A 7831-nucleotide genomic window follows, 5' to 3' on the forward strand; every position below is an offset into this window, starting at 1 on the left:
GCCACCACTGCCCAGACTATTTTCTTAACTATATACAAAATATCTATTTACAAGCCTGATTCTACAACCAATGTTCTAGTGTTTTAGAAATCTTTCTATCTGTGTCATTCTACCAAGCTAGTCCACCTTTCTCTTGAGCTCCTCCAAACCCAAGAGAGCTCCTTAGCTGCCCTTCCTCGAATCCCGTTTCCCCCTGTGTCCTGCCAGCTGCTTCTCTGTGGTTCCTGTAAGCCCAAAGAAAAGCGCTATCTTTTACCAGGCGCTTCTTCCATGAAGGTCTTCCAAGCCAAAAGACAGTCCAAAGCAAGAGCCCACTGAGCCCTCTCTAAGGTCCAGTTGCTACCTCCTCCCTTACATCCTTGTAAGCTGAGCCAAGTCACCATCATGGTCCAGGCTGACCCATTTCACTTGTAAGGTAGGGCAGCTCAAGGCCATCCAGCTGGCTTCGCCTGGGGTCAAAGAGCAAAGACCACAGGCTTCTCCCAAGTAATTTCCCTTAAATAGGCAGGAACTTTCCATTCTTTAGCATTATTATCTAAGGAGGGTTTTAGAGGCACACCCAAGCTGCATCTCTATAGGACATACCTAACTGCACCTGACAAATGTGCTATCTTTCTAAGCTTGTATTATTGTGCTCTATGAACAATAATCAAATATTCTGTAACACCTGTGTGTTTAACATTCTGGTTCCCCTGGTACTTATCTGTGAGCACAAGTTATCTGCACCTCCCACAACTGATTTCTTAACAATGAACTATTTTTTTTTTTAAATATAAAACCTATTTTTATGTTCCTTGGTGTTTTGCCATGTGAGGGTGTCAGAAGCCCTGAATCTGAAATTACAAATAGGTATGAACCGCTATGTGAGTGCTGGGAATTGAACTTGGGTCCTCTCTGGAAGAGCAGCCAGCGCTCTTAACCACTGAGCCATCTCTCCAGTCCAAACTACTTAACTTCTCCAATCATTCTTTTGTATGTTGTACCAGGGGAAATGGAGTCTCACTATATAATTTCTAAAGGCCTGGACCTTGCTCTTTAGCCTTAGCTAACATTGAATTCAGAGTGCTAAGATTACGGGTGTTTACAACTACTCCTGTCTTAGAAGTATTTTTCTTATTTCTTACTTTTTAGCACTGACTCCCTGTCCGCACACATACATGTCCATCTAGCCACTCCCATCTGCAGGTTCTTCTTTATAGTTTGTTTGTTTGTTGGTTTGTTATGAGTCTCCAGAATATGTCTGGGAAGAAGTTTCAATAAGTAATCTTTCTTGTCTCTCTCTTATTTCTTGAGCCCCTAGTCAATTTTGCTTTGATAGGGTCTTGTAGAGGAAAAAGTCGAAAATCATGAGGGGACATCAAGATGGCTCAGTGGGTAAGGGCACTTGCCACCAAGCCTGACAACTTGTTAGCTCCCCAGAACCTATATGGTGTAAGAAGAGAACCAATCCCCTCCCTAGCATTTTGACCTCCATATATGTGATAAGCTCCAACCCCCAAGTAAATACAAATTTTAAAAATACCAGAATCCATGAGCTGTCAATTTTCCTTCTACCCATCAATTTCACAGGGTGCCCACTTGGACCACCTTTCAGGAGTACAGAACCTTACAGCACAGAGTGGACTAGTGTGTTCTGCACTTGGCTTAGCCCCTGGGGTGTCAGAACGCCACTCTGGGAGGCGAAACACAGAGGTACTAGTGCTATGTTCCTGTTCTCCATTGGGGTGCTGGACTCATGAGACACCGACACGCCACTCAGGGGAGACAAAACGCAGCCTAAGATAGGGGCCCCAGCCGGTGTTTCTCCAAGTGAGAAATGGCACGGGCTGGGACAAAGGCTGTGCTTCTCAAACTCCTGGACACCCAGACGTTGCTGGGAACTGTGAGGTTGAAAATTGAGAGGAAAAGAAGCAATCTAGCTTTGCTCAGGGGGAGTGCCAGGAGTGTGGCGAGGCCTTCTGTGGGAGACTTAGGCATGGCTCTATATGACTAAGGCCTCCAAGAGCGGTCCTTGATGAGGTAGTCCTTGCTTGTCCAAACTCTTTACTCATGGCAGAAAAGGATACATGCGACTTACTCAGGGTGAACCAGAGATTAAATACCTTTTGCAGGAAGCAGAGATTAAATACCCTTTGCAGGAAGGGATGCCCAGGAAAGGAAGCCAAGGAGGGGAAGCTTATTCCTTAAACTCTCAGGGCCTATTAGATATCTCATTAGCATAGGGAACTCTAGGCTCTATGATATGTGACCTGTTGTGGTCATGTGTTCCAGGACAGGAACCAGGTCGAGAATAGATTAAATGCCTACCTTTCTCAATTGTGAGAATTGCCAGGGTTCCCTAAGCTGCTCAACCATACCAGTTTTTCTGTCTGGGGACACCATTCTACTTGCCCCACAGGTTAGTATTTTGTTCTCATTTCCCTTGCCCAGAGAAGTCTGTTCTGTTGCCAGTGGACAAACTATTTAATGGTTCTCCTGGTGACTCTGTGGCTGATAAAATTTAAAGAGAGTGTTTTCTGCTTACAAGTCATGAAGTTCAAACCAGGGAAGGGATTGGAGATCCTCCTGACAAAGGCTTTGGACAAGCCATGTGAGAACTAGAAGCCTTTTGTCCTCACCGTGTCCTGGGTCCATTCACAGATAAGGACATAAACTTTCTAAGATTTCTGACATCTTAAGCATTACTGGCTTTTACTTCAGGTTTTCTTGTTCTGGTAGGCTTGAGACATTGGCTTTGGTCTTCAAGGGTTTCTGCATCACTGTCACCAAACCATCTCTTCTCCTCTTCTACCTGTTCTTCACTGTTGTCCTCGTCCCTCCTCCCCTCACCCATAAAGAGGATGTTCCCATGGTAGAGATAGCAGGGGGAGGCCTAGTTCAAGTTGGATCATACTTCCCATGACTTGCATTTAAATGTTTTTTGGATAATTATTAAGACTGGATATTTATACCTTGCATTTGAATACTGTGCTGCTTTCTTTGTAAACTAGATATAAGTCATCTGCAAGGAGGGACCCTTAATTGAGACAGTGCCTCCATCAGATTGACCTGTAGGCAAAAGTACAGGGGCATTTTTTAAAATTAATGACTGATGTGGGAGGGCCTCCTGTGGGCAGTGCCACCCCTGGGCAGTCACTCCTGAGTTGTATAAGAAAACAGATTGGGTAAGCCAGGAAGCATAATCACTGCTTCAGTTCCTGCCTCCAAGTACTTGCTTGAGCTTCTGCCCTGGCTTCCCTTCATGATGGATGATAATCTGTAAGATTGGATAAATTCTCCTCCCCAAGTTATGTTTTTTTTTTGTTGGTGGGTTTTTTGTCATTGTTTTATCATAGCAATAGAAACCAAAGTAAAACAGATATAGCTTATGTGATTTTATTGTTGTTGTTACTGTCTGTTTTGCATGTGTCTTAGTCACTATTCTATTGCTGTGAAGAGATACCATGACCACAGCAACTCTTATAAAGAACAGCATTTAATTGGGGCTTGATTAGTTTTAAAGAATTAGTCCACTGTTGTCATGGTAGCATGCAGGCAGATGTGGTGCTGGAGAAGTAGCTGAGTTTTATATCCAGATCAGCAGGCAGCAGGAAGAAAGAGACTGAGACTGGAATGGGCGTTTTGAAACCTTAAAGCAGCTCCCCTCCCCATTTCTCCAACAAGGCCACACCTCCTAAAGCTTTCAAATAGTGGCACTCCCTGGTGATCATGTATTAAAAGTTATGAGATTATGGGGAGCACTCTCATTCACATCAGTTTGTACTTGTTTCTTGAGATAGTCTAAGTATGTAGACCTAGCGAACATGGAATTCACTATGTAGAACAGGCTGCTCTTGAACTCACAAAGTTGTCTGTTTCTGCCTCCCCAGGGTTGGCATTAAAGCCTTGTGCCACCAAGTCATGCAAAATGATTTTGAAAACAAAATTCTGTATCAAGTCATCAACGATGACAACCAGAACTTTTTTTTTTTTTCAAACAAAATTTTAGGTTTCATGATCTGTGGATTGGGGGTTGGATACAGGTAGATACATGCCACTCTGCCCCTTCACTTAGGTTCCCTAAAGCTAGCTACAACACAGCCATTAAAATGAAGGCATTAACTTGGATGAAAACAACTAAGTAAATTCCAGACTGGACCCAGATTTCCCTAGCTTTGTCCTACCCTGTGACAGTATCTCAGCCTTTCCATTATGTCTGCAATCATGCTGCTTTGAAAGGCTGGCTATGAATTATTTTAAATGTAATTTTATCGTTTGTATTGTGTGCACACATGAGGTGAGTGCAGGTACCCACAGAGGAGAGGTATCAGATTCCCCTGGGGCTGGAGTTACTGGTGGTTATGAACTATCTGATGTAGGTAGGGGGAACTGAAGTCAGGTCGTCGGAAAAAAGCAGTGTGTGCTCTTAACTGTGGCACCATCTCTAGCCCCTAGCTAAAGGCTCTTCAATCTGATAGTGTCCAATGTTTTCTTATCATTTAGCCATAGCACACAGAATTATGGAGACTGCAATAAGATATGCAATGAGCCCTTCTCAGCACATGGTGTATTCATAAGAATGCAACTATGAAGTAAAGAAGCAGTTTATTCCCAGGCAAATACAAGTTTCCATTCCCTAGTAAATGAACCCAAGTCACCCAGAACAACATGTTTATTTTTGAATGCCATGATCTCTCATGGAGGAGGTTACAGGAGCAAAAGTTCATGGGTTTATCGAGTATTCTTCGAATGAAAAAGAAAAATCAAAAAGGAAAGTCGGGACCATTCCACTCCTAGGTATGGTGGAGAAAAAAACTGTACTATAGATAAAAGGGAGAGCATAACCAGAGGCAGGGACATGTGGGAGAGTCCAGGGTGAACCTGACCTCTAATCTGGGCCATGTGAGAAGGGGGCGGGAGGGGGAAAGCCGAGAGAGTAAAGGACAAGCCATCTGAGAACTAGAAGGCTTTTGTCCCCTCTGTGTCCTGGGTCTTTCTCCACCACAGCACAGTGCTGATTGGGGTGCCTAAGGTACTTTTGGCTTCCCTTGGATCCTTCTCTGAACATGGCTGCCATTATCCTGGCACACCTCCTGTCTTTTGTCCCATCTGGATCTCTGTTGCTAAAAGTCTCCTGAGCTACCTCTAATAGCTATGACCTATTCATTCCTTCCAACCCTTCTAATCTTTGTAACGTTCTGTCAATGTCTGGAGCTGTCTGGGGCTAACTGGGCAAAGAAAGCAACATGAGTAGCTGACTGTTTCCCTGGGGCATCAGGATCAATGGACCTTCCAGTAAGCCTCTCAGAGACACGCCAGGAACCCAGCAGAAGAATCTCCATTTCTCAGAGATGAGTTGACTTCCAAGAAGCTCAACCCATCGCAGCTGATGGGGACTGGCGATGAGTGTTGAATGCCTCCTTACTTGGTCTGTGTTGGCATCCCAGTTTGGTAAGATTGAGGACAATATTCACTTAGATCACCTTTCTGCATTGAACCCTGGGGGCCCTGGGCCCACTGCAGCCAGTTCCTGGTCCCTTTCCTCAGTAGTAAAAGAGACCTAAAAGCGGCTTACGATCAGCTCAGGTGGGTTGATAAGAAGACACTTTCTAATAGGCTGATGAGAGCCTGAGGTTTCTTAGAAAAGGGAAGCTTCTCTGGGTCTTCCAGTTATACAAACTGCTGGTTGAAAAAAGGTAGTCTGTTCCCTGTTGCCTCCTTCCTCCAGAGGGGGTTGAGGGAGAACGGGGTGGTGGTGGTGGTGGTGGTGGTGTTCTGACTCAGTATTCAGAGGTAAAAGCCAGTCAGGCAGAGGTGAGGGCAAAACCAGATGAAAGGGAGAACAAATTGGGATAAATTCTTAGGACCACAGTTGGAGTCCCCTTAAGACACAGTTGGGTCCTAGACTGTCTGAATGTGTGGACTGTAAGAAAGCATATCCTCCTCCTCTGTAGGGGCTATAATGGAGAATGGTGACTTTTTACTAAGGTTCTTACTCAGCTCTGGCTCAGTGACTTTGAGACTAAAACAGAGGAGCTCCTTTAAGGGGTACATTCCAGCCACGGAGGAGGGAGAACCAGGGGGTCAATGTAAGGTAACTGATCAGGGTGGCTAAGATTCGCTGTAGCCACTTGCCAGACTCCCTTGGCAGTCTGAGGGTTGAATGATCCTGCATCTGGCCACTCCACATTAAGAGTGGACTATTCTAGCAGAGCTTCTGTGGTGACAATTTAGCCCCATAGTCTGCCTCATGAGACTCCTTAAAGTATTTCAGCATGCAGCTCACGGGCAGTCTGGCTGTGGTAGGTCCAACAGAAAAAGTACCGTATGTCAACAGTCAGAGAATTTAAACAAACTCAGTCATGGTAGATACCTTCACGCATACACCAGAACCAGGACAGAAGGGGCATCTCTTCTGTCCCAGAGACTGGGTCTATAATTGTTTCCAATCTCCCCTAAGTTTTTCCAAAAGTCTGGATTCCAAAACAGAACAGAACAACTAACTCACCAATTGGTCTGAGTTTCAGAGCATATTGGCCAGCAATTTACTTTCATTTGGTTTTCAATTTGTAAATTTGTGGTAGTCAAAGTCTGGGCTCCCCAGGCCTCTCAAATCTGCTGTAAGGGCTCAAAAAATCGCTGAAGGAAGACCCCCCCAACTCAGATAGTATGTGAAAACAAAGAGCGTTTATTCTGGAGAAACAACCAGTATGCAGGGGTCAACCATTCTTTGAAATGGTGATGGTGACCCCCAACAAAGGCACACAGTCCTTAGAGGTAACCGGGGGAACTCTCTAGAAGGATTCGGTAATCTAAATTTCATTGGTGGGTGCTAGGGGTCACAGGTGGCCAGTGGTCTGCATTCCTATGTCATGAATGTTTAATCACATGAAATAGGGCTGCCCAGCAGAGATGGCCCATTCTGAGATATTTTCCCATTTTTGTAGCTATCCCTAGGCTATTCTTTGGGAGAGAGTATTAAGATCTTATTCTAGATTTTATGGTTTCCTCCTAGAGCTGGTGTCTTATGACTTAGTTTCTGGGACTTACGGTCTGTTCCTGAAGCTGTACCTTATGGATTTTTTTTTTTTTTTGAAATCAGGGCTGGTCCTTAAATGGAGGCAATGGAGGTTTACCTTTCACTGCAAGCATGCTCACTCCTGTCTAGGGTTATATGCTCCCAGGCCTCTTATGAAACTCGCTCCTGTCTAGGGCCAATTCCCTATTAGCGACCTTAAGTTGCTGGCAGCAGTGGTCTTGGGCTCCTTGGGCTTCCAATTCCACCTCAGACTTGCTCTCACTTGGGTATCATCCCTGAGTCTGGCTCCTCAAGGGATCTTGTTGAAGCCTCCAAAAATGTTATGAAGTTTGATACACCAGGAAATAAACCACAGATTCAATTCTAATTGTAATTAGCTGAATTTATTAAAACCTGCTAGCAAGGCAACAGCCTTAAAGCCCAATCAAAGGTGTGTTGTCCAGCAGGGGCTAAGGGAAGGGTTTTTAAAGGTGGAGACCACAATTCTCTTGCTTCTGTGGAACCAACCTGCAGCTGAGAATCTTCTTCAATCCCCTCAGCTATGTGAAGAGCTGTCTCGTTCCCCCTGTACTTAGCAATAAGAGGGTTTAGAGAAGCTGAAGCAAGTGGTTTATTATCTTACAATAGGTACACCATTCTGGGGAAGGTACAGCTTTCTAGGAACCCGTCTTTCAGGAACTTAGGGCAGAGGCCAAGGCTATCCAGAGGGCACCTGGTAGGGAATGGAGTCTTCCTAGACCTACAGTTTATAGGTCGTAACACCCTAAACCAAGTCTTTTTTAAAAATGATTTATTTACTTATTCATTTTTGTA

This window comes from Mus pahari, chromosome X, assembly GCF_900095145.1.
Source record: "Mus pahari chromosome X, PAHARI_EIJ_v1.1, whole genome shotgun sequence".
NCBI lineage: Eukaryota > Metazoa > Chordata > Mammalia > Rodentia > Muridae > Mus > Mus pahari.